Raw genomic sequence first — 27,560 nt, forward strand, 5'->3', positions numbered from 1 at the left:
AAATCCAACAGGGCAGTCAAATTTTGGAGTGCTAAAATGATCCCCTTTGACTCCTGGTCTCACATACAGATCACACTGATGCAAGAGGTGGCTTTCCATGGTCTTGGGCATATCTACTCCTGTGGCTTTGCAGGGTACAGCCTCCCTCCTGGATGCTTTCATGGGCTTGTGTTGTGTGTCTGTGGCTTTTCCAGGTGCACAGTTAAAGCTGTCTGTCGGTGGATCTACCATTCTGGGGTCTGGAAGAGGGTAGCCCTCTTCTCAACTCCACTAGGTAGTGCCCCAGTAGGGACTCTGTGTGGGGCTCTGACAGCACATTTCCTTTCTGCGCTGCTTAGCAGAGGCTCTCATGAGGGCCCCACCCCTGTAGAAAACATCTGTCTGGGCATCCAGGTATTTCCACACATCTTCTGAAATTTAGGAGGAGGTTCTTAAACCTCAATTCTTGACTTTTGTGCAGCCACATGTTCAACACCACATCAAAGCTGATAAGGTGCAGTGCTTTTACCCTCTGAAGCTATACCCTGAGCTGTACACTGGCCCTTTTCAGCCACAGTTGGAGCATCTGAGACACAGTCCCTAGACTCCACACAGCATGGGGACCCTGGGACCAGCCAACAAAACCATTTTTTCTTCTGGGCCTCCAGGCCTGTGATAGGAGGGGCTGCCAGGAAGTTCTCTGACATGACCTGGTGACATTTTCCTCATGGTGTTGGGGATTAACATTAGGATCCTTGCTACTTATGCAAATTTCTGCAGCCAGTGTGAATTTCTTCCCAGAAATTGGGTTTTTCATTTCTATCACAGTCAGGTTGCAAATTTTCCAAGCTTTTATGCTATGCTTCCGTTATAAAACTGAATGCTTTTTACAGCACCCAGGTTACCTCTTGAATGCTTCACTGCTTAGAAAGTTTTTCTGCCAGATACCCTAAATCATCTCTCTCAGTTCAAAGTTCAAAAATCTCTAGGGCAGGGGTAAAATGCCGCCAGCCTCTTTGCTAAAGCGTAACAAGAGTCACCTTTGGTCCAGTTCCCAATAAGTTCCTTATCTCTATTGGTGATCACCTCAGCCTGAATTTTATTGTTTATATCGCTATCAGCATTTGGAGAAAATGAGTCTCCAGGAAGTTGCAAACTTTCCTACATTTTCCTATCTTATTCTGAGCCCTTCAAATTGTTCCAACCCCTGCCTGTTACCCAGTTCCAAATTCACTTTCATATTTTCAGGTATCTTTTCAGCAATGCCTCTTAGAGGAACAGAACTAAAAGGATACACACACACACACACACACACACACACACACACACTCACACACATACACACACACATATACAGAGGAGATATATATATAAATACAGAACGAGAAGGGGTGTGTGTGTGTGTGTGTGTGTGTGTGTGTGTGTGTGTAGAGAGAGAGAGGTGAGGGGAATTTACTAAGTATTAACTTACATGATCACGAGATCCCTCATAGGCTGTTTATAAGCTGAGGAGCAAGGATAGCCAGTCCAAGTCCCAAAACTGAAGAAGTTGGAGTCCAGTGTTTGAGGGCAAGAGGCATCCAGCATGGGAGAAAGATGTAGGGTGGCAGGTTAGGCCTGTTTGTCTTTTTCACGTTTTTCTACCTGCTTTATATTCACTCACAGCTAATTAGATTGTGCCCACCAGATTAAGGGTGGATTTACTTTCCCCTGCCGACTGATTTAAATGTTAATTTATTTTGGCAACACCCTCCCAGATACACACAGATCAACACACACAGGATCAATACTTGACTTTGTATCATTCACTCCAATCAAGTTGTCACTCAGTATTACCCATCACAGGGGATGTAAAAACAAGCTACAGATTGAGATGAGATATTTTCAAATCATATATCTGACAAAGGATTAGTGTCTATCCTAAAAACATAAGCACAATAGTAAATCAGAGTACAATAGTAAAACAAAAAGGAAACTGTTAGTCTGTTCTCACACTGCTATAAAGAAATGCCAGAGACTGGGTAATTTAAAAAGAAAAGAGATTTAATTGACTCACAGTCCTACATGACTGGGGAGGCCTCAAGAAACTTAAAATCATGGAGGAAGTCACCTCTTCACAGGGTTCCAGGAGAGAGAATGAGAGCTGAGCAAAGGGGGAAAAGCCCCTTATAATGCCAACACTCCCATGATTCAATTACCTCCAACGGAGTTTCTCCCATGACACTTGGGGATTATAGGTACTACAATTCAAGATGAAATTTGGGTGGGGACACAGCCAAGCCATATCACTGTCCATTTAAAATAAAACAAAAGATGTGAAGACAAATTTCACTAAGAAGGATATACAGATAGTGAAGAAACATATAAAAAGAGGTTCAACATCATCCATTAGGGAAATATACATCAAATTTACAGTGTCTAAAATGAAACATAATGACAATACCAAATGCTGGTGTGAATGTAGAGAAACCGGATCTGTCATAATTGCTAGTAAAAATAAAAAATGGTACAGTCACCCTGGAAATAATTTGATAATTTCTTCAAAAACTAAACTAAATAATTTGATAATTTCATACAAAAGCCACACAACCCAGAAATTGTATGTACTCCTAGGCATTTGTCCCAGTAGAATGAAAACTTACCTTCACAAAAATCTTGCATATAAGTGTTCATAGCAGCAGTTTTATTCATAATAGCATAAACTGGTAACAAACCATGTCCTTCAAAGGGTAAATATGTAAACAAACCATGGTACATCTATGCTATGAAATACTACTCAGCAATGAAAATGTAAAAATTATTGATGTAAACAGAAAATCAAATGTATCTTCAGAGCATTATATTGGGTGGTTAAAAAAAGCAAAATAAAGCAACATTGTATTATTCCATTTTTATAATATTTTTAAAATGATCAAATTATAGAAACAAAGGACAAATCAGAGGTTAAAAAAAGGATGGGTAGCATGTAAGGGAGTGTGGCTAAAAAAGGGTGACATTAGGGATCCCTGTGATGGAAATGTTCTGTCTTTTGACTGTATCAAGGACAATGTTCTGATTGGGGATATTCTATCATAGTGCCAGGTGTTACAATTGGAGAGATACTGGGACTTTTCTAAAAGTTCCCAGAAAGTTGTAAGGAGTATGGGATACGGGATTTTTCTGTATTATATTTTTACAACTGGATGTGAGTTTAAAATTATCTAAAAACATAAAATTTAAGTATAGTCATTATCTTTTTGAGATAAATACTGAAGTGTCTATGAGTCAAATTTTAAATTATAAAAAACACAGAGCTCAAGATGGTCAGCCAGCATTTTATCTGAAAGAATCACAATTCACAGGAAATGATGAGTGCTTCTCCAATCAGTATCTCAATCAGCAATTTTCATTCCGTTAAATAGAACAATGCGTGTCTTTTTCATATATGTAAAAATAGTAGTCTCTTAACTGTTCTGATGAGTTTTTAGAAATAGGCTTTCATTGTTAAAAGTAAAGATATTCAAACTATGTGGATGAGCTAACAGATTTCAGGGATACTCTCAACAGTATGCTGAATCTGATTCATGCCAGCTCCCATGAACAGACTGTAACATTTTCAGAAATTTTATGAGTCAGTAGTTAGGTACAGCCACAAATAAAATTTAAATTATAAAAACTTACAGCTAAATACATTGGATTAAAAATAAATATAATAAATACTCTAATCTCATTAATTCTTAGGTATTTTATGCCTTTTATTATTAAATATATAAATACAATTTTATTAAGATACACAATATATTTTATATTTTTATGCTTTTCATAATGAGTAATAGCCACATTTATGGTGGTTATATGGTGGAGATTATATGCAGTGGTATGCTTCTGCACATTTTTTCCTGTCTTTGTTCAGTGATACCATGTTAATTGCTTGCTATCAGTCATGATGGGTAAATGTTTCAAGCCATAAAAATAAGCAAACACTACAAATCAGAACTTTTTATTTCTGGGGAGCTAGTTGTTAACATTTACTTACAACCCACTGGGTAATACTCCTCACCCTTGCCTACAAATAGTACAGGAAACTAGCGAAGACCCATGGCTTGTACTCACTAATCGATTCCTTAAGTATGCTCTTTCCAGCCACTGGCTCCTAATGTGCAGAGTCCTGACACTGGAATACCTAAAGTAACACAGTTAGAGCTTCACTGAGTTTAATTTATAGATTGTGTCAACTCACTTGTGCCTATTCGATAATGAACTAACAATTAATAAATGTCTTTATATTTGCTAGAAACAAATTTTAAAATAATTTAAACCATCCCCTGACTGATTTTTCATAAGTGGGGTAAACACATATTGAACTAGAACAGATGTGATTTTGAAAAGGGAGTTCCTTCTTGCAAGACATGTTTCATGATTCACAGGATAAAATATATCTTCCTGTTCTGTGATTTCAAAATAATTCTTGGAGATATTGATTATGTTTTCAAGAATACTAGAAATTCCTTGTAAAACATGCTAGGAAGATTAGAGAAAATAAACATAAAACAGCTTTCATATTTACCAGTGTGATTGAAATTGTTCTATTCCTGTTTGATGTTTCTAGTATTTTGACCTCAGATAACATATGAACCCTAATGAAAATGTTACTATATTTAAAAAATGTAATTCCTCTCATTATTTTATGAAGTATGTTTGAACTTCAGAGTTTTTATGATTCCAGTGCCTTATATTACGTGGCAGAGTTGCCTTTCATGGTGTGCAGATTATCACTTAATCTATTTTTCTTACTTTGTTAAAATTTTAATAAAGAGAGGAAAGAGAGAGACCACACTTTCAAAGCTGGAAAAACTATGTCATTTTATGTCATTTTTTATATCAAAAAATCATTTCCCATTTTTGTTATCAAAATAATGGGAAAACAGAAGAAATTTGTTTCTTATTTCAACAACAGAACTAATGGTTGTATTCTCTTGGTTTGTCTTCATGCTGAATTGGAAGCACTAGAGGTTAAAGAGATCTCGAAATATCTTTGGATTCCTCAATGTTTATTGTAATGTCTGACATACAATAAGAAATCACAGCTTCTATGGAATTGACTAATAAATATGGAATTTCATTTTCTAAGTTCATATCCATCCTGATACTTTTCCAGTTAAGTCTACACTTTTTTGTAGCCTTTTAATGGAAGAGGGGAGGAGGTGATATTTCAGTGAGGAAACTGAAATAGGAAAAGCAGTGCAGCAAGTAACCATTATCAGTTTATAAAAACTTTTCTATTAGCCTGTTAGAGATAATCAGATTTCTGCCCACTGAAGCAGAACCATCCTCAGTAAGAAACAGAGAATTGATGGAAGCTTTGTTCTGCTCTGGCTGACTTTCAGCATTCTTGTGTTTTATACAGAGCACAGATAGAGGATTAAATGATATCCAAAGAGGGCTGGTACCACGGTCCTTTGTCTCTCTACCAGTAATGTCTGCAGTAATCTCTACCAGATGGTGCTGAAGTCATTAAAACATTCTCCAAATAACTTGTGACTAAAATCGGGGTAAACATTAGGAACACAATTGTAAAATTTGTAGAAAAAAGATAGATGATTCTTTGTAAATTAACACTTAAATTAAATTAACATTTTTACTCTCACTAGGAATTCTTAAAAATCCTCCTCCATAGCAGAGTTTAACAATGGTAAATAAACAGAATCAAGGTAAACGTTCTAGAAATAAAAAAGGATAGCTATCTTAGTAAGGATTCCTACTATTAAAATACTTTGCAATGTATATGTGTTAAAAGTTTGTACTTAAAAATAATCAGAAATTGGTTTGCTGTATAATAGTATCTTAAGTAAAAACTAGTTAGGCTTTTCACAATTTTCCATTCATATATTGTTGAAGAGTTGAGGTACTACTACTGGTTTTACCCAAAATGTGTTTCCTACATGAACATGTTGTAGGTCTGAGAAAAGACAGTTATATTCTGATACTAGTATATACTTGGCTCTGAAGTTCAGTCACTTGTATGGCAAGGTTCAATGTATCATAGACTGAAATATCAGAAGTTTATTGCAGCAGCATTGTATTAAATAAACCTTGCCAGATACTGAGAATGAAGCCATAAATTATACACAACAATGTGTCCAGCAGCTGTAAAAATGGTAAGATGAATCCACGAGCAGCCAGCTTAACAAGGAATTTAACTAAGAGCTATGCATATCTTTGAACCATTAGGAAAATATTTGGTCATATTTTATACAATTAAGAATATATGAGTATTAAAAACATAATGTAGTTATAAAAAGTTTTTTAGAATAAAATAGACCATATTTGGAAGACAGCAAAAGATCACATCTCTAAATATTTTATTACAGGAAACAAATTGTTACATCTCGCATGATTATTTTTTGCCTATTTTCTACAAATTCCATACAAAACTTGTTCTTATCACATTTGACAGAAAAAAATAACATTTAAGAAAATTATTTTGCATCTCAATTGAAAAAAAAAGTGTAGCATGACTGATGGAACATAGAAACCCTATTTGATAAAGAGGAAACAAGAATATGAGCTGAATAAAAATAGGTGAAAAAAACCTGAAAAAATGTCTACCAATATTTTTTTTATTGTATTTGGGCTCTGGAGTACACGTGCACATCCAGCATCCTGCAGGATTGCTACATAGGTACATATATGTCATGGTAGTTTGCTGCCTCCATCCCCCCACCTTCCATTGCCTACATCAGGCATTTCTCCTGGTGTTATCCTTCCCCATCCTCCCTGCCCCCCTCCACAGTCCCTCCCCTCCCCTTCCATGCCCCACCTAGCCCAGTGAGTGTTGTTCCTTTCCCTGTGCCCAAGTGTTATTGTTCATCACCTGCCTATGAGTGAAAACATGCGGTGTTTGGTTCTCTGTTTCTGTGTCAGTTTGCAGAGAATGATGGTTTCTAGATTCATTCATATCTCTACAAAGGATATGAACTCATAGTTTTTTATGGCTGCATAGTATTCCATGGTGTATATTTAGCATATTTTGTTTGTCCAGTGTATCATTGATAGGCTTTTGGGTTGGTTCCTGGTCTTTGCTATCATAAACAGTGCCACAGTGAACATATGGGTGCATGTGTCTTTATGATACAATGATTTATAATCCTTTGGATATAAACCTAGTAATGGGATTGCTGAGTCAAATAGAATTTCTATTTCTAGATCCTTGAGGAATTGCCACACTGTCTTCCACAATGGTTGCACTAATTTACACTCCACCAACAGTGTAAAAGTGTTCCTTTTCTGCACATCCTCTCCAGCATCTGTTGTCTCCACATTTTTTAGTGATGGTCATTCTAACTAGCATGAGACGGTATCTCAATGTGGTTGTGATTTGCATTTCTCTAATGATCAAAGATGAGCATTTTTTTCATATGTTTTTTGGGTACATATTTGTCTTCTTTTGAAAAGTGTCTGTCATATTTTTTGCCCACTTTTGAATGACTTTGATTTTTTTCTTGTAAATCTGCTTTGATTCTTTGTAGATTCTGGATATTAGCCCTTAGTCTGATGGGTAGATTGCAAAAAAAATTTCCCATTCTGTTGGTTGCCAGTTCACTCTAATGATTGTTTCTTTTGCTGTGCAGAAGCTCTGGAGTTTAATTAGGTTCCATTTGTCTATTTTGGCTTTTGCTGCGATTACTTTTGGTGTTTTAGTCATGAAGTCTTTGCCTATGCCTATGTTCTGAATGGTGTTGCCTAGGTTTCCTTCTATGGTTTTTATGGTGTTTGTTCTTATGTTTAAATCTTTAATCCATCTGGAGTTAATTTTTGTATCAGGTGTAAGAAAGGGATCCAGTTTCAGCTTCCTGCATATAGCTAGCCAGTTTTCCCAACACCATTTATTAAACAGGGAATCCTTTCCCCCTTGCTTGTTTTTGTCCAGTTTGCCAAAGATCAGATGGTTGTAGATATGTGGTGTTGCTTATGAGGCCTTTGTTCTGTTCCATTGGTCTATATCTGTTTTGGTACAAGTACCATGCTGTTTTGATTACTGTAGCCTTGTAGTATAGTTTTAAGTCAGGTAGCATGATGCCTCAAACTTTGTTCTTTTTGCTTAGGATTGTCTTGGTTATGCAGGCTCTTTTTTTTTTTTTTTGGTTCCATATGGCGTTTAAAGTGGTTTTTTCCAGTTCTGTGAAGAGGGTCATAGGTAGTTTGATGGGGATAGTGTTGAATCTATAAATTATCTGGGCAGTACGGCCATTTTCACAATATTGATTCTTCCTAATCATGAGCGTGGAATGTTTTTCCATCTGTTTGTGTCCTCTTATTTCCTTGATCAGTGGTCTGTAGTTCTGCTTGAATAAATCTTTTACATCCTTTGTCAGTTGTATTCCTAGGTATTGTGTTCTCTTTGTAGCAACTGTAAATGTGAGTTCACTCATGATTTGGCTTTCTGTTTGTCTGTTATTGGTGTATAGAAGTGCTTATGATTACCGCACACTGATTTTGTATCCTGAGACTTTGCCGAAGTTGCTTATCATCTTACAGAGGTTTTGGGCTGAGATGGGGTCTTCTAAATATATATACGATCATGTCATCTGCAAATAGGGACAATTTGACTTCTTTTTCTAATTGTATGCACTCTTTTTCTTGCCTAACTGCACTGGTTAGAACTTCCAATATTATATTGAATAACTGATTTAGCAGTTTGTTATACAAACTGCATTTGGGCCTTTAAATATAATTAGCAATGCAAAAGAGAAACAAGTTTTACATGACATTTTTAGAAAGTCAGCAAAAAAAATAATAATTTGGGATGTAATAATTTGGAGAAGTAGGAATGAAGATCCAAAATAGATGTATTTTTTAAAACCCAGGATTGTCCCCCCTTATGTCTTTTATTTCTGTGGCATCATTTGTAACGTCTTCTTTTAATTTCTGATTGCATTTATTTCTTTGAGTACTCTCTCTTTTTCCTTAGTCTAGGCAAGGATTTATCAATTTTATCTTTTCAAAAAATCAACTCAGTTTTGGCTCTTTTTTATATTGTACATTTCATTTATTTCTGCTCTAATCCATAATTTCCTTTCTTATGTTAACATTAGACTTAGTTTTTTTTTCTTTTTCTAGTTCCCTAAAGTGCAAAATTAGGTTATTTATTTGAGATCCTTTTTTTATAATGTAGCCATTTATTGCTATGGACTTTCCTCTTAGTACTGTTTTTGCTGCATCTTATGTTTTTGGTACATCTGTTTTCATTTTTGTTTGTCTCAAGATATTTTATAATTCCTTTTTGGATTTCTTCTCTGGCCCAGTGATTGTTCAAGACTGTGTTGTTTAACTTCCATTTATTTGTACCTTTTTTTTTTCACTTTTTGTTATTGATTTCTAGTTTCATTCCATTGTGGTGTGAAAAGATAATTTGGAATTATTTTGATACTCGTAAGACTTGTTTTGTGACCAAGCATGTGTTCTATTCTAGAGCATGCTCTATGTACATTGAGAAGAATGTGCATTCTGCTGCTCTTGGTGGAACGTTCTGTATATTTCTGTGAGGTCAACTCAGGCTATAATGTTGTTGAAGTCTGCTGTTTGGTTATTAATTTTCTGTTTTGATGATCCATCTATTAAGAAGGAGCATTAAAGTCTTCTATTACTATTTTTTCTGCCTATTTCTACCATGTGGTACAGCAATCCAATTTTGGGCATATATTCAAAAGAAGTGAAATCAAGATCTCAAAGAGATGTCCACTGATGGATGAATAGATAATGAAAATGTAGTGTATGTATCTGTATTATATGTAAATAAATATATATACATGTAACACACACACACACACACACACACACACACACATATGTTATTCAGCTTTTAAATAGAGGGAAATCTTGCCATTTGTAACATGTATGAACCTGAAAGTCATTATGCAAACTGAAATAAGCCAAACACTGAAAGTCAAATACTACATTATCCCACTTGTATGAATAATATAAAATAGTCAAACTTATAGTAACAAAGAGTGAAATAATGGTTGCCAGGGGCTGGAGAGAGGGAGAAATAGGAGGGCATTGGTGAAAGCATATGGAGTTTTAGTTATGTAAGATGAATGAGTCCTAGGGATCTGTTGTACCTCATGGTGCCTTTAGTTAACACTGTCACACCATGTCCTTAGAAATTTGCTAAGAAGGTATATCTCATGATAAGTCTTCTTATCACAAAAATAATAAAAATTAATGAAAAGCAAAGGTGGAAGCATTTGGAAGTGATGGGCATGTTTATGGCATAGCTTGTGATGTATACCTAGCTCCAAATTCACCAAGTTTCATAAATTGTATAAGTACACCTTTTTATATGTAAATCATACCTCCATAACGTAATTTATAAAAAAGCAACTGCAATGGCAATAATAATTAAGGATGTAAATGAAGCAATTTGTGAGCCAAAAAAAAAATTACAGGGTAGAAAAATAAAAGTACCCTCTATTGATGAAATATTGAAAACTTTCCCTTTGTAATACATAAATATCCGCTGATAGTACTTCTATTTTAATATTTTATTGGGAGTACTAAAGAGAGTAATAAATCAATAAAATGAAATAATACTGTATGAGTTGGAAAATAAAAATGAACCACAAATAAACAATATCTCACATAATGAAAGAAGACACATTATTAGAATTAATAATTTAAACTTTCAGCATATTGCTGAACACACAAAAATGTGACAGTTACTTTTCCTGTTTTGTGTCTAATTTCTGGCCTTCTTTTTCCCTACTTTGTCTAGCTGGCCCTTTGCAAATGCAATGCTTTGTTGAGCACTGTATTTTCCAGGTTTCCTTGCCTTCGGTTTTCAAATAGCCTTAGGCTATGCAAGTATACCAGAAAGCTGCAAGATGGAAGAAAGTGAAAAGACAGAATGTTTTCATTCACCTGCCTTGAATAGCATCTCCAAAAATAGCTGCAGTCCTTTCTCATCCTACATTGGTTTATCATCTGCTAAGCAACCCTATGCTCCATAGACCCAGCTCCTTATAAACAAGCCCAACGTAATTCCCCACAGCTTCTGAGCTCTGATAACATCATGTCTTCCCTTTTTCTTTATACCTCTACAACTGCTAGGTAATTCCAACTATTGCTTATTTCTGGGATGCTTCATTCTGTGTTTACCTTCCTTATTCTTCCATTATATGTGAAATCAATTTCTTCTACAAAGTTCTTCTGTTTCAAATGCAGGTACTGGTTTCCATTTTCTGGCTAGATTTTGGCTGACATAGTTCCTGGTATCAAGACTCTCAATATAAGATTATGGGATTAATTTGTCCAATTCTTTAAGTTTCAATACTTTGATAAAATCTTTTTAGTGACAAGCAGATGTCAGTAATCTGTTACTTTATGAAATTCTGAACTATAAATATTTGGGATGAACTGCCCATTGATTGTGAGGCTTTATGTAGTAGATTACACCCAGCACTTTGGGAGGCCAAAGCAGGTGGATCACTTGAACCCGAAAGTTTGAAACAAGACGGGACAACATGGCAAAACCCCATCTCTACAAAAAATACAAAAATTAGCTGGGTATGGTGGTGTGCCTGCAGTCCCAGCTACTTGGGAGGTGGGATCAAAGAACTGCTTGAGCCCAGGAGGGCAAGGTTGCATTGAGCTGAGATTGTGCTACTGCACTCCAGAATGGGTGACAGAGTGAGACTCTGTATCACAAAAACAAAGCAAAACAAAACTGTAAAAGACTACAAGGTCTGAGTAGTAGGAGAACTGATTTTGTAGGCATAAGCCCTGCCTATCACTGGAGGAGTAAATATTTTTGGATACCTGATCCAAGGGGTCCAATGGCAGGATGTTTTTATTTTTGGGGTCAGAAGCTAGGATGGATTAGAAGCCTGCTGATAACATCCTCTTTATGTGGAATCTAGAATATATAAACTTTATAGAAAATTAAACAAGAAAAATAAAAGAAAAAAGTTAGTGTTTCTGTGTTCACCTACAGCATCACACAATTTATATATGCATTTGTGTAATAACACCCTTAAGTCTTTAAGAATTTGCAGGTGTAGGTTACAGTGTTCTCCACTTACGCCTGCGGGAAATCATAAGAAACAGGTGTAATCCTGGACAAGTATATCCAGTTAGTGATTTCCTTGTTTAACAGCAATGAAGGTATGTATTAATACCTGATAATGGCTCTTTTATTTTAGTCATGGTTTATTTTCGGGAGATTTTAAAAAGATTTTATTAAGACTAAGTGTTTTGGTTGGAGACAATATTTAATTTTTATATTTTGAAGGGCCTTATGAATGTAGCCAAAATATTGAAGGGAGCGTAGTGATGTGTGTCCAACTCTCTGTTTTCTCTCATGGCCTAAATTAGATTGTTTTAGATTTCTTCGGGATTCCTACTGACCAAGGAACTTGGAGCCAAAAGACCTGTAGCCAGTTAAACATTTAGGTCATATGGGAATGGAGGTGAGCAAGCACTTACCATAAAACCCTTTTTTAAGAGTCAAAAACTGAAAGGCAAAAGCAAGGTTATATATTAAGAAAAACCAAGAACATAGAATTAAGCTATATTGGGGAAAAACACTGCTCCCATATACCTTTAAGACAAAATACTTTAGCATTAGGCCATAATAATAATCATAACCAGAAGAGAAAATGTCACAGAGGCAGATCAGAAAAAGCTAAGGAGAGAGTTATATAAATCTCAAATAATAAGAAATAGATTACAGGAGTGAAAAACAAAATTTTCTGATAATTTAGCCATTAATACCTTAAGAAAATTTGATTTTACATGTAGACTATTTTTAAGAAAGTCTATTATAAACAAGTCTTTAAATTACAGCTAGCTTAATTACAGACAAAAATTTTTCCCATAAATGCCACTTATGAACCTTATTACAACTTACACAGTTTATTTACACAAATTTGTATTTGACACAAACAGTGTCATAGTAGCAAATGAGGTTTTTTTTGTTTTGTTTTAATGAAATTCAAATGTGTTCCATAAACCTACAAGACACCCTAGTGGCGAGTCCTCCAGGAGGCTCATCATTTTTTTACTGCACACAAAGTTTTTAAGTCTAGCTAAAGGGAAAGCAACTGGGCCCTTGCTATTTTTCCCTTGTAGATTTTCACTGTCTGCAAAGAAAGCATATGTATTGAGACATTGTAAAAGTGAAAATATAAAAATACTTGAACATTTTGACTTATTCTACATATTTTTTAAAAAACAGTCATTTTAGGACAAAAATTTGTAAGATTCTTTTTATATAAATTTTTAAATAGTCTTTCTTGCAAAAATATTTTTATTTGTAATTATTAATATATCTCTTTTTATTTACTGGCTTCTTTATATTTTGAAGCTCCCCTTTAATAATTTCAAAATTCTTCTTCCCAATAAAGAATATATTTATGTGTCATATTTTATATGAACGTAGTAAGCAAGAAATCCTGAACTGCCCACCAGCCATTAGAATTCAAGAGATGAGAATTATTTTATAAGATTTTTAACTATACATAAAGCTGACTATTTAAAGGCATTTTTTTTTTTTTACCATTTTAAAGCCTATAAACTGATTTATTTAGGTAAAAATGTTAAAGTTACATTTTAGAAGACACAATATTCCCTTTGAATTTATACATTTATGTTAGTCTTACCTGTTTATGAGGAATCTTTTATTTATAAGCCAATTTGATAGCATGCTAGCCATAATATATAATCACAATATCTGTATATACATATAAATAACACTAAACAAAGCGACCTACACAAAACAGCTGGATCTAGCTTATTTGTAAAATTGGTACATATCTGTCTGGCCAAATTTTTTTTGCCCTGATATGTATGGAATACAGGGAGTGGCAAGGAAAAGGGTCCCATAGTATTACATAAGGAAGAGAGGGGGCAAACTGTGTTGCTCAGGGCAAGATCTGAGTCCCTCAGCCACTGGAGAGCTCACCCAGTAACAGAAAATCCAAAGAAAAATGTTCAGGAGGCCACGTGTCTGCCGCTGTGGGAAGCTGCCCATTGAGGCAAGGTCCTGAGACTCTCAGTAAACTTTTGAGCAAGCCAGCTTGTTTGGGTTCGTAGAAGAAAGTTAGCTCTAGTATTGATGGATAATTTTTCCTTTTTCTCTCTCACCAGGGTTGTTTAGGACATTCTTACTGCCAATGGCGCTTTTGTTTATAGTAAGCACACTGATTCTGACTCGGGGGCTGGCAATTTGGAGACTTTTGTCTGGGCATCCCAGATGCCAATCTTATAACAATGTTTTGGTAATTTAGTCTAATTTTGAGGTGGTAGGGGATTTAAAGTAACTGTTAATGATTGCACTTTTTGTCTTTTTTTTTTTTTTTTTTCATTTGTTTTGCCCTGCCCCTATTGTTGTAAACTTTAAAGACCACATTTAAGTTGGCTTATGGTGACTGAAGGTCCCATTGATGCTTCCTAATGCCAGGTGCAGATTGAGTAATAAAATGTATACCCAGGATAGCTTGCCTTTTTGGGAAGTCTGAGTCTGCATTAGTGTATTTCCTGAGTGCCTCAACCAAATAAGCCTGAAACAAAGTGAGATTCTTATCTTTTCCTTAACTTATGTTTCCTACCTTGTCACAGTTAACTGGCCTAACCACACGTTATTTTTTTTTCTCTGCTTTTCCTTCATGGTGCAGCAAGCAGATGGTGATACTTGCAAGTCATGAGAAGTTAAATGAAGTAATATTATCAATTCAACAAATTTCTCTATATATATTTTTGGATCCTATGAAAACATGCTAAACTCTCCTTCTGTAAAGCCAAATCACACATAGAAAATGACACATGTTCTTTAAGTGTTTATTTTTACTAAATATCTCCTGAAATGGACACAGGTTTAATTTTAGAGGCTGGCATGGGGCTCCACTTCTGGTGCTACTGGTCTGGTTTACTTTATCAGGAAGAAGTGAGTATAGGCTGGGGCCAGTTGGATAAGGGGTAGGGATGCTTGATGACTTTGGGGTAGAATCCTTCATTAGAAAAACTGACAGGTTATCTGTCAGAAATGGGGAACTGAGGAAACAATGGGGATGGTGTAGGACTTTTAGAGGGAGCATCTAGGAGGGGATCTCTTAAGTGTGCCTGACAATAACATGAGCCAATAAAGGGTCATAAAAGCCTGTATCAAAAGGACCTTTTCCTACATTTCTTTTCTTTATTTTACATAATAAATTCAAATATAAAATAGTATTATAACATAAAGGATTAATTGTAGGTCAAATGTCTTGTTTTTCTAATTCATATTTGACATAAACAGTGTCACAGTAGAAAATGAGTTTTTTTGTTTTGTTTTAATGAAATTTGAATGTGTTTCGTTCACCTACGAGACACCCTAGTGGCGAGTCCTCCAGGAGGCTCATTATTTTTTTTTTACTGCACACAAAGTTTTTAAGTCTAGCTAGAAGGAAAGCAACTGGGCCCTTGCTATTTTTCCCTTGTAGATTTTCACCGTCTGCAAAGAAAGCATATGTATTGAGGCATTGTAAATGTGAAAATATGAAAAAAGTATGTTCAGTAAAAGCATAGAAAGAAACATGTAAGAAAAGTGACAATAAGAAAATACTTTTATGGAAAATGGTAACTTTAGAGCAGAAATCAAGAATATCCAAAACCAAGATTCTCCTAGAGTGAGCCTCCAACCCACAGTCTTAGAGGAAATGCTGATGCAAAAGACCCCAGAGCATCTCAGGGCAGCCAACAATACCAAAGGGAGAAAACACGAAATAACTGAGTATTAACCAAAGAGTGTTCCCACAGCAAATGCTGAAATTCCTGGAACATCTGACATGTGGCCAACAGTGAACCCGAAAGGCCTGACTGGGGAAGAGAGTAACATGACTGGTGTCCCAGAGTCAAAACAACAGGATGTTGTTGTTTAGGTAGGACACAATCAAATGTCCTACCTTAAATAATTGCCCAAATACAGTTAGTAGGAAGCTAAAGCAAAAAAAGAAAAAAAAGAAAAAAAAAAAAAACCTTCAAACAAAACATACATTTTAGAGCAGAAAATAAAATGGCTAACAGAAAAATAAATTCGTGTTAAAGGACAATGATTGAGAGAATGGTTGACAAGGATGAAGTTGTTCAAGTGTGCTTTTGCCTAGGGCACCCAAATGGCAGGGGACATTAAATTGACTCCTTAGTCACAGGCCTCATTATCTGGCTCACTCGATATTGGGGGAGGTAGAGGGGACACTTAACCATGTGCAAGGAGCCAAAATGGTATTGACCATTTCTAACTTGGGGCTTAGGTGAAGGTCTCCTCCCTAGGTTTCCCTGGCTTGGGCATATTTTGCTATTATGAGGCGATCAGTGTACAGTCTTGTCACCAGCCAGCCAGAAAAGTAGGTATCACAGAAAGTGGCACTGGAGCCACTCACCCATCCACTCAGCTTCACCACCTGTCAGGAAAGATCATGGTTTTTACGAGTATTTGGCTAGTGTTAAAACTCTTTAGTGTTAACAGTTCTTTATTGTTACATATCTGCAGCTTTCTTCCAGCTCTCTGTCTCACCAATTATTGTCTCACTGACTCTCACCAATTACCACCTCTCCTTTCTTCTTGCTTTCTCATCAACTGTCGGTTGCTCCCCCTCATTGCCCTGCTGTTTCTTATTGTCTTGCCTTTCCACCAATTACTGATCAGAGGTCTTCCCGTCTCTCTGCTAATTGTTACTCCTTTGCTATCTCACCACTGATCCCAGCCATCTCCTCTGTCTCATCGCCTCTCTGCTGATCACCACGGTCTCACCACTTTGCCACTGATTGCCACTATTTCATCATCCTATTTGTCACTCACTCATAGTCTTTGTCCATTTGTGGTCACCAAATGATGCAGGACAAGTGAGCATGTAAGCATCAAAACTGAGGCTTAGCCTGGGAGGGTTCTTGGCTTAGCCCAGGAAATAATTCAAGGATGAGGCAGTGGCATTATACAGCAATATTTTATTAAACAATACTGCTCCTTGGAGAGCAGAGCTAACTCATAGATACTACTTCGATATTCAGCAATGTATGGGCTCTTGGCAACTGTATTTATACTCAGTAAAATCCACTTTCAAGTATATGCATACTAAAAGGCAGGTCAATGCAAATTGTGGGGAGGATTATTTAGAACTTTCTAGGAAAGGTGCTGTAACTTTTTAGTCACTACCCTAAAATGGGTGGTAATTACCTGGTTATTGCCATGGAATTGTAAATATCTTGATGCTGGTGGGAACATCTTTTGCCAGTGACCAATGTAGGTTGCTAGGATTTGCTTTTGTCATCATATGTTCATTCTTGCCAGTTTTTTCACGTCATCTTGTCTGGATGAGATTCTGTTTTGGCCAGCAGGATTTAAACATGTGATATGTGTGGGACACAGACCTAATATATAGCGTTCTGTCCCAGCCCATCCCAAGTCTCATGTTCTTCTCACCCTGCAAAATACAATTGTTTTTGCAACAGTATCCCAAATTCTTAATTCATTACAGCATTAATTCAAAAGTTCAAAGTCTCATCTGAGACAAGCCTACCTCTTCCACCTCTGAACTCATAAAATTAACAAGACAAATTAGTTATGTCCAAGATGCAGTGAAATTATAGGCATTGCATAAGTACTCCCATTCCAACAGGGAAAAATCAGCTGAAAGAAAGGGGCTACATAATGCAGGCAAGTTTGAAACCCAGCAGGGCAGTCATTAAACCTTAAACCTCCAAAGTAATTGAATTTCATGTCCTACATGCAGGGCACAGTGTTACAAGAGGTAGACTCCTAAGGCCTTTGGCAGCTCTGCCCCTGTGGCTTTGCATGGTTCAGCCCTAGAGGCTGCTCTCATAGGTTGTTGAGCACCTGCACTTAACACTGAGCATGCAAGTTTCCAGTGTATCCATTCTGGGGTCTGTAGGATCATGGCCCTCTTCCCACAGCTCCACTAGGCAGTGTCCCAGTGGGAACCTTCTGTGAGACCTCCAACCCCACAATTTCCCTCCACACTGCCCTAATAGACGTCCCCTGTGAAGCTCCATCCCTGCAGCAGAATTCTGCCTTGGCACTCAGGTTAGGTGGATTGAGACAAGCGGTATTCACTTTCATTCTTTGCACCTGCAGGCTTAACACCATGTGGAAGCCACCAAGGCTATGATAGCTGTGCCCTCTAGAGCTATAGCCTGAGCTATGCCTGGGCCCCTTTGAGTCAAGACTGGAGCTAGGGTGGCTGGAATGTGGGGAGCAGTGTCCTGAGGGTATGCAGGGCAGCAAGGCCCTGGATCTGGCATAAAACCATTCTTTCCTCCTAGGTCTCAGGGCCTATGATGGGAGGGACTTCCAATGTCTCTGAAATGCTTTTGAGGCCTTTGTCCCATTGTCTTGGATAATAGCACTTGGCTTCCTCTTAGTTATAAAAATTTCTTAGCAAGTAGTAGTTCCACAACCTTAAATTCTTCTCCCCGAAAGTATTTTTTTCTTCTTTGCCACATGGCCAAACTGCAAATTTTTCAAACTTATATGTTCTGCTTCCCTTTTAAATATAATTTCCAACTTTATGTTATTTCTGTGCTCCAGCATATGAGCAAGGGATGTTAGAAGCACCCAGACCACTATTTGAATGCTTTGCTTCATCAGATAACCCAAATCATCATTCTCATGTTCAAAGTTCCATATATCTCTAGGGCAAGAGCACAATGCAGGCAGGTTCTTTGCTAAGGCATAACAAAAGTGACATTTTCTCCAGTTCCAAGGTTTCTCATTTCCATCTGAGGCCTCCTCAGCCAGAACTTCATTGTCTATATCACTGTTAGAATTTTGGCCACAACCATTTATCCAGTCTCTAAGAAGTTCCAAACTGTCTTTCATCTTTCTTTCTTCTTCAGAGCCCTCCAAACTCTTTCAACGTCTGCTTATTACCCAGTTCCAAAACTACTTTCCCATTTTCAGGTTTTATAGCAACGTCCCCCTCCTCAGGACCAATTTTCTGTATTAATTTGTTCTTGCATTACTATAAAGCAATGCCTGAGATTGAAAAATTTATAAAGAAAAGAGGCTTAGTTGGCTTACAGTTCTGCAGATATTATAAAAAGCATGATGCTAGCATTTGCTTAGCTTCTGGGGAGACCCCAGGAAACTTCCAGTTCTGACAGAAGGTATAGGGGAAGCAGGCACATCACATAGCCAGAGCAGGATCAAGAGAGAAATGGGGGAGGTGCCGCACACTTTTAAATGACCAAATCTTATGAGAACTCACTATCACAAGGGCATTGCTAAAACGATGACACTAAACCATTCAGGAAAAACTACCTCCATGATCCAATTACTTCCCAACATCCCTCACTTTTAACATTAGTGATTATATTTTAACAGGAAATTTGGGTGGGGACACAGATATAAACCATATCACATGGCAAAGTGGAAGTAAAGTTGCAGATGGAATTAAGATTGCTAATTATTTGACCTTCAAATGGGAAGATGTTTCTGTGTATATTGATTTATACGTTCATTCTATTCTTCATTCTATTCACCTATATGTTCTAGATGAATCCAGTGTAATTAGAAGAGTCCTAAAAGGTAGAAAGCAGGGAGATAGTATAGGGAGTCAGAGTTAGAGATGTGATGGGGAAGAATGAACAGTGGGATGCAATGTTGCTGTCTATGAAGATGAAGGAAGGAATCTGTCAGTCAAGGAATGGGGCAGCCTCTAGAGGTGAAATAGGAAGTAGAAAAAATATTCTCTTCCAGCTCTAATAACACCTTCAGCCTAGTGAGATCTGTTATCATAGTTCTAACTCACAGAGATGTAAGATGATAAATTTGTATTGTTTTAAGACACTAAATTTATGGTGATTTGTTACATCAACAATAGAAAACTGAGACATTAAGAACACTTGCTCTGAATCAATGCTACCTGAGGGAACAAAATAGTACTATTGTTCATATGGAAGTTAGTGATATGAAGTCATATGAAGCTTAGTGATAAATGGTGCTTCACTCTGAGTCTGTCATATACTGGATCCAGTTAATCAAGGGAAACACAGGATGGAATTACTCTTTTACAAGTTCATAGTCATCTTATGTAATTAGCCTCACAACCTTTTGGAAATATTTTGGATAAACATTTTCAATATATATTGGTGTTAGTTTTCTACTGGAATTGACATAGATGAACTCAGCAATGGAAATAAAATCTAAAAACTGGTTTCCTGACTCAATGGCTAAGTAAGGGCTAACACAGTAGAAAGACAAAGTGGAAGTCTATAAGTTTACATCTCCCTAGCAGAATTCTGACAGAAATGCAATATGGCATCCCTGAGTGAATTATAAAGAGAATAATTACTTTCCCTGGTATACATTTTTATTGTTCTCATGAAATGAAAACATTAATTGCAAAGAAGTAAAAATAAATTGCCTTAGGAGAAAATGAATCGCCATTGGAGGAAATGCAGTTACTGGTGGGATCAAACACCATCTGATATACTCTCCTTTGTTTCAACCCACCTAAATGATAATCTTTCCTTCCAAAGGGTGATTTTAAAAAGTCTTTTAAGGAAAGGGACATGATCACAAGTTTTGAAAACACAAGAGTTAACTATTTAAAGATAGGTGTAGAAATTAGCACCAAAAATAGTGCAAATGCATCATTTACTTTCAAAGCAACATCAAAATAGCATACAAGCATAATGAATGAACTTCAAGGGGATAATTTACATATAAGCTGTATCAACTGAAAAATAACCGTGGCATGTGATATGAAACAGAGAATCTATCTAAAGGCAAAGAAAAATGATAATTCACCTACAAAATTAGATAAATAGTGATGAAACGATCATCTGAGCAGCAAAGGGAAGTTCTCAAATTCTGGCAGCTACTCAAGGTCTCATAGCCTTAAGAAAACAGGAAAATAAGCTTCTTTTAAAGAAATATGATACAAGCCAGCTATTGTTGCTGTCGTAATTATAACTATTATGTCTTACTCTGTGCAAAGACAAATTTTAGGTTTGTGGATGGAAAAAATGAGTAAGGAAGAAATATAAAGGAGACAGGAACATAACATTTTTAAATTTGATGCACAATGTGTTAATATAATTAGAGAAAAATAAATGATTCCAGGGCTGAGTGATAACATATCTAGCTTGATATCAGGAGAGATTTCTTACTTGAAAGCAGTATTTGTAGTCAGCATATGCCTGGTGGATATTACTAAACCCACGACAATGGTGAAAACTTGAATTCAGAATTATCAACAAAATTCATTACCGACAAATGAAAGCAGCAATCCTCAATTTTAAAGCTATAAATTGTTTGGATGAAAATATCAAATACTCATTTAGAGTTTGTTAAAATTTCAAAATTAATTGAATGGTATGTCCACAAAATAAAACAATAGAATTTAAAATATGCTTTCGCAAATGCCACTTCCAAGAATTCTAACATACCCTTCTGACTTTTACTTCCTCATTCTATTCCTTCTTATTCAGCACCATAATATGGTATGAATTCATGATAAATTGTCTGTGATTATTTACTCATCAAACATTTATGATCAATTACAATTTTAAGGTAATATGTAATTAGGAAAAGAATGATACTCAGATTTGGTATAAGAATATATAAATATTTCTGTCTGTATATCTACCTATTAATCACTAAATGCCAAAGGAGAGATCTAGAGATATGAGTATGCTATGAAATATTAAATGAAGATAGTATTTTTAGATGAGAGTGTTATAATGGGCTTTGAGAATATGGTGATGGCTGAGCCTTGAGAGATGGGTATGAGCTGATTTATAGAGATTTGAGGAGACAGAGTTGAAAAACCATTTCTGAAACTTTCTTAGAAACAACAGAAATGTCGGTTGCATCAAATTACATCAATAGAGAACTTCATGGAGACAGTTTTTTGGAGCATAAACTCTGTGAATGGTAAGGAGTTGTTTCTGGGGAATAAGATTTGAGCCAAATTTTAAAGGTATATGATTTAAGTTTGCTTGAACTCTGTTTTCTGTCGCTGTTCACTCTGAGTGCTTTTATTTGGTTTGATGATGTTACAGGGCAGTTACATGAACAGATTGTGTTTCAGGATTCCTAATCTAGAAGAAAGTTGCAAAACACATTAAAGTTGTGAGGAACTGACATGGTAAATACTAGTTGGATGGTTATCACTGTATTCCAGTTGAATGATTACACAAACCTGATTCTGTAAGAACTAACTGGGGTTGATCAATGATAGAAAGGGCAGTTCGGGTCGGCATATTGGATGGGAAGTGAAGTCAAGGGAAAGCGAAACAGACAGTGATGAGAGGGATTGCAAGACAGATATAGAACACAGAGAAATGTCCTGTTCCCCAGCTCTTTAAATCCCAGTTTTGATAGTTTGCTCCCTTCATTCTCCTTTCACCACTGAATGAAGTTCTAAAACTATTAAGGCTCTGGGTTTTGATGAGAAATCACTGGTGTTTCTTGCCATTTGTTAGCCTCTCATGTTTAGATTTTCTGAGAACACTAATGTTCAGAGAAATTAAGTGAACCATTCAAGATCACATAGCTAATTATTGTCAATTTTCAAATGAAACCCTAAGTCTCTGGCCTTGCCAATCTACTGTTTTTATTAATTTTTGCCTGCAACTGGTCTCATTCCTTATTCTGTATCTGGATTTATTAATGGACCGGTGAAGAGGGAAACAGAAGCAGTGTGTGGAATTGTGATGCCAATGGAGAAACTGTTTGTAAATACAACACTCAGCTTGCAGCTGAGACACAGATGGTAATTTTAGGGATGATACTTAACTTCCAACCACCTGATGGAATTGATACTAATATGTCTTCTCCACTTATAAGCTCATATTTTTAAAACAAATATTATGGGACAAATAAATGATTTTTATGAAGTAGCTATACTTTAACAGTCCCTTGATATATCTCCCAAAATTTAACAAAACCAGAAAGGCCACAGTCATCAGTATTAAGCCTGTAGTACTCAATAACACTTAGATCCTATATCTCCAAAGGATCCACAGATTGACCAATTATAGTCACATAAATCACAGATAAGAATAGAATAGTGTAGCATATAAGTTCAAATTATATCTAACAAAGAAAATTCTCTTTATATAGACAAACAATGGTTAAATATAATGCAAAAATACTGGTCTCTGTGTTTGTTAGAATTACTTGGCTTTTTATTCTGCCAGATAAAAGTTAAACATAATATAATATGTGGGTAATGTCCTCTCTACTTTGAACAGAGAGGCAGACAGGCCAGAAAGGCACATGTAAAGGCCTAGCTGAGGGAGACGGATGACTCAGTCATCTGTGCCTAGAGACTTTCTGTAGTTAATGTTAGTACAGACTTACTGTGTCACTCCACAACTGACTCAGTGTCCACAGATTCTACTTTACTCAGAATTCACAAAGGTGAAGTGTTTATTGAAAGAGGACTATGTGTAAAACCCCAAATTAGACAGAAGCAGCCAATGAATGGTCCCTTTCCCCTCACACCCATATCCCAAATAGAGCGTGTCTTTTGAAAGAATATGAAAGACTTAGAACATAAGTCTAAGATGTTTAGACTTATAGAGTACTTCCGCGTATGACTGCCGAAATTAAAATTCTGAGTTTTTGCCATTTACAAGCCCTTTTCTCTTGTTATATGAGAAAAAGCTTATTTTTTTCTGTTAAAAACAAGCATTTTGCATATCAGATAAAAAGATTACATGTGAAATATCTAGCTAGAAGCCTAATAGACAATAGACACTCAGGACATTATAGTAAATTATAGCTGCTATTATCACCTAGGATTTTATAGTAGCATAAACCGTAGACTCCCAAATATTACTTTTTCTTTCTTTCATATGATCTGTATATAATCAATTAGAATTAAATACCATAAATCTGTAAATAATAATAAAACACCATCTCATCAACCTCTCTAAGAGGAAAACATTGCTAAATTTCTAGAATTAGGCCTGCATTCCAGTTTTCACAATTTGTGGCTTTATAATTTGAGAAAAAGTGAATGAATCCAGATATTGAGAAAGAAAAATAATTACTTGTGGAACTATGATACTAAATTATTAATATTCACTGATTAATTCACTCTTTAAACATCAAGAAACTTGCAATTCAGTCATGAATAGGCCACAGCCTGTGCCTTTGAGGAAGTCACAATTTATCGGGGGAAGCAGAAACCTAAATAAACAAACTACAAGCATGATTCTGGAGGGAGATCAACAAAAAGAGATACAGTAAGGGAAAGAGGAAAAAAGAAAATGAGAGAAAGAGAAGGTGTAAGAGAGAGAAATAGAGCAAAGAAACAAGAGAAACAGGACATACGGAGAAGAGAAAGATGGAGAGAGACATCAAGTAGGAGAGATACGTGGAGACAGAGAGAAAGACGAGGAAGAGAGATTGAGAAAAGTAATATGAAACGGTTTACAAAATTTTATGGAAATACTCAAGATAGAGCAAGTTTCTATTTAGGCACCAATTGTTCAAAACTTTCTTATCAAAACCCTTTTCTTTTTTGAGACAGAGTCTCGCTCTGTCTCTAGGCTGTAGTCCAGTGGTGCGAACTCGGCTCACTGCAACCTCCGCCTCCTGGGTTCAAGCAATTCTCCTGCCTCAGCCTCCCGAGTAGCTGGGACTACAGACGCATGCCACCACGCCCAGCTAATTTTTGTATTTTTAGTAGAGACGGAGTTTCACCATGTTGGCCAGGATGGGCTCTATCTTTTGACCTTGTGATCTGCCTGCCTCGGCCTCCCAAAGTGCTGGGATTACAGGCGTAAGCCACCGCACCCAGCCATCAATAAACTTTTTAAAAAACACTTCCTGAGAGAACATTACCAAAAACACCTCCAAATAACCAACAGCTTTCCCCCAAATTCAACTACTTCCATTTTATTATATCTAAAATTATTTTTACCTGGAGAATCCAGTGAATAATGAAAGAAGCTACTTGGAAAGAATTTTAAAATACTCTGGGTTACTGCCTCCAACTATTTACTTAACAATTAATATAGGTACATCAACAGTTTAACCTGGGGTACATGAACAATTTAGTAGCCTGAGTCTTATACAACAGAAGGTGTTCTTGTTGACTGTCTTTCTGCTTTCCTCTTGAACTTTATCAAAACACACTTCTCTGGACTCTAGTTTTCTGGGTCTCTAGGAGACTCCAGCATGATCCTGTTCTCCTCTGGCTGACCTTCTACCTCAGGTTTATCTGGATCCCAGCAGCTCTCTCAGAGATATCTTTGTCTACTCCCTGAAAGAAAGATTCTTTTTTTCCAGCAATACCCTTATTATCAGTGTCACCACCTGCAGGGGTCTGTTGTGCATACCCTGACTTAATGACAAATGAGTAATTTCACTCAGACACAATCTTCAGTGTATGAGCGGGCTGGGGTGTTATGGGCCACTCACAGACACTGGAGGAGAGTGCTGTAAAGAGAGAGCAGCCTCAGGCCATAGTAACACTCTGGCTTCCTGGCCTTTATTCAGGACACATCAAATGGCAAAGGCTCTGAGTCAACACCACTAGCGGGTGAAGATTAAATAAGGCCTATAGCAAGCATCGTTAGTGGGTAATATTCCTGGTCGACCTGACCCTGAGAGAGCCATCAGAAATGATCAAAGATTAGTAAATAAGACCACAAGAGTGAACAAGTTAGTTAGGTAAATTCCCCACATGCCATTGTTTCTACTCTAGTTTATTTAACTAAGGGGACAAGGCTGCCTTCTGCCAAGTACTCTAGTAAAAACTCTTAGGCCTTCCAAAAGGGTTTGTGTATATTCTCTATAAATAAAATTTCTCCCACCAGCCTTACTGAATCTCTACACCATAAGAAAACCTTTTGAACACTGTCTTCCCAGAAAGCCCATTTAACCACTGGTGGCAATCTTTTCCTGTTTATTACTTGAAAACTTTGTCTACCATCTGCCAAAAAGCTGTCAGCCTTAAGTTGTGTTTTGCAACCAGATGCTGATGGTTGGGACTAGAAAACTCTCAAATACTTTCCAGCTAACCAAAGATGGGCTATAGACCCTGAAATAGTCCTTGTGCTCTACGGGTCATTTGTAGTAGGAAGAAAACTATGTAAATTGTTTAAAATAAGAAATATTTTCAGAGATCAAGTGACATTTCACCTTAAGACTAAATTGATATGAAGTTTGTGTTATGTTTAATAATATTCAAAAATTGAAATTCTAACCTAATTCTTAGAATACACAAAAATAAAAAAAGAATCACTCACATGTTATGTCAAAATTCTGACAACATCCTTAATTTTATATTTCACCTTTATAACAGGGTCATAAAGAGTGCAAAAATATTTGATATTGTCATCAGTTTCCTCAAGGGCTTCTTTTAACTATCTGATTATCAAATCATTATCTTTACAAGAATCTGTCCTGTTGTCATTCTTATTTCCTCTTATTTAGTATTAAGCAGTCTAACTATGGTGATTCTAATTTGTCAGTGATTTTGCCTACAGTTTGATGAATTCTCCAATATAACATTGCAAAAAGCATTTTCATTTGCAACTGATTTTTATTGTATTTGCATTGCATTATTTGGTGTTTACAATGACCAAAAATTAGTGAGATGATAAGTATGGTAGAGGTATTACTACTTAGTTCTTAATTGGGAATTTATTTTATAAAGAGCAAGTTTATTTGTAAACATTTTTCTATGGTGATGCTCTTTATTTCATCAATTATTACTCTTCTAATTGTAAAGACATGGATAATAAATATTTAGATGATGACGGACCTTGTATTATCTTTGTATTGGTCTTAGTAATTGTTAGCCCAAATTTTTATCCATAGTTATTCCAAGGGAGTGTCCACATGTTAACTCACAGTGTTACTGATTGCCTAGATACTTTTTAATGTAGTACATGAGCAATGAAATATTATTATCATGCCATTGAGTGAATCTTGCAATTCTAATCCAAGGCATGAAATTTACTGATAATATTGTAATTGCCTCAGTGCTAAGGGAGGTGCATTACTAAAATTGCTCATACTGCTAAGGGACAACTATGGAATATTGGAATTGAGTTGTTGTCATAGAAGCCTGGTCTATTCTTGTAGAAATGTAATCAGAGTGGAAGTTCCTACATGGCATAATCCTGGTTCAGGGAGCTCCATTTGAATCAGAGAGAACTCTAGTGAGCTAAGAGTCCAGCATGCTGGATTATAGCCTCTCCTCTTCCACTAACCAGGAGTGTAATTTCATAAAACCTTCTGTAATCTCCATTATTTCAGTTTTCCTATCTTTCAAATACAATAATATCTCATGATCTTTTATTCCTATAGCAGGGTGAATAATGACCCACTGAAGATGTCCATGTCCTAAATCTCTGGAAACCTTTGATATGCTACCTTACATATTAAAAGGCATTCTGTAGATAGGATTAAGGATCTCGAGATGGGGAAATTATCCCTAGACTGTCCAGGAGAGCCCAATGAAATCTCAAAGGCCCTTGTAAGAGAGAAAGAGGAGAATTTGTTTAAGTAGCAGGAATATGAGCATGGAAGCTGGAGGTGGAGGGGTCTGGGGAAGGAGCTGTGAGCTGAGGAATACAGGCAA

Source organism: Saimiri boliviensis, chromosome 4 (genome assembly GCF_048565385.1).
Source record: "Saimiri boliviensis isolate mSaiBol1 chromosome 4, mSaiBol1.pri, whole genome shotgun sequence".
Taxonomy (NCBI): Eukaryota; Metazoa; Chordata; class Mammalia; order Primates; family Cebidae; genus Saimiri; species Saimiri boliviensis.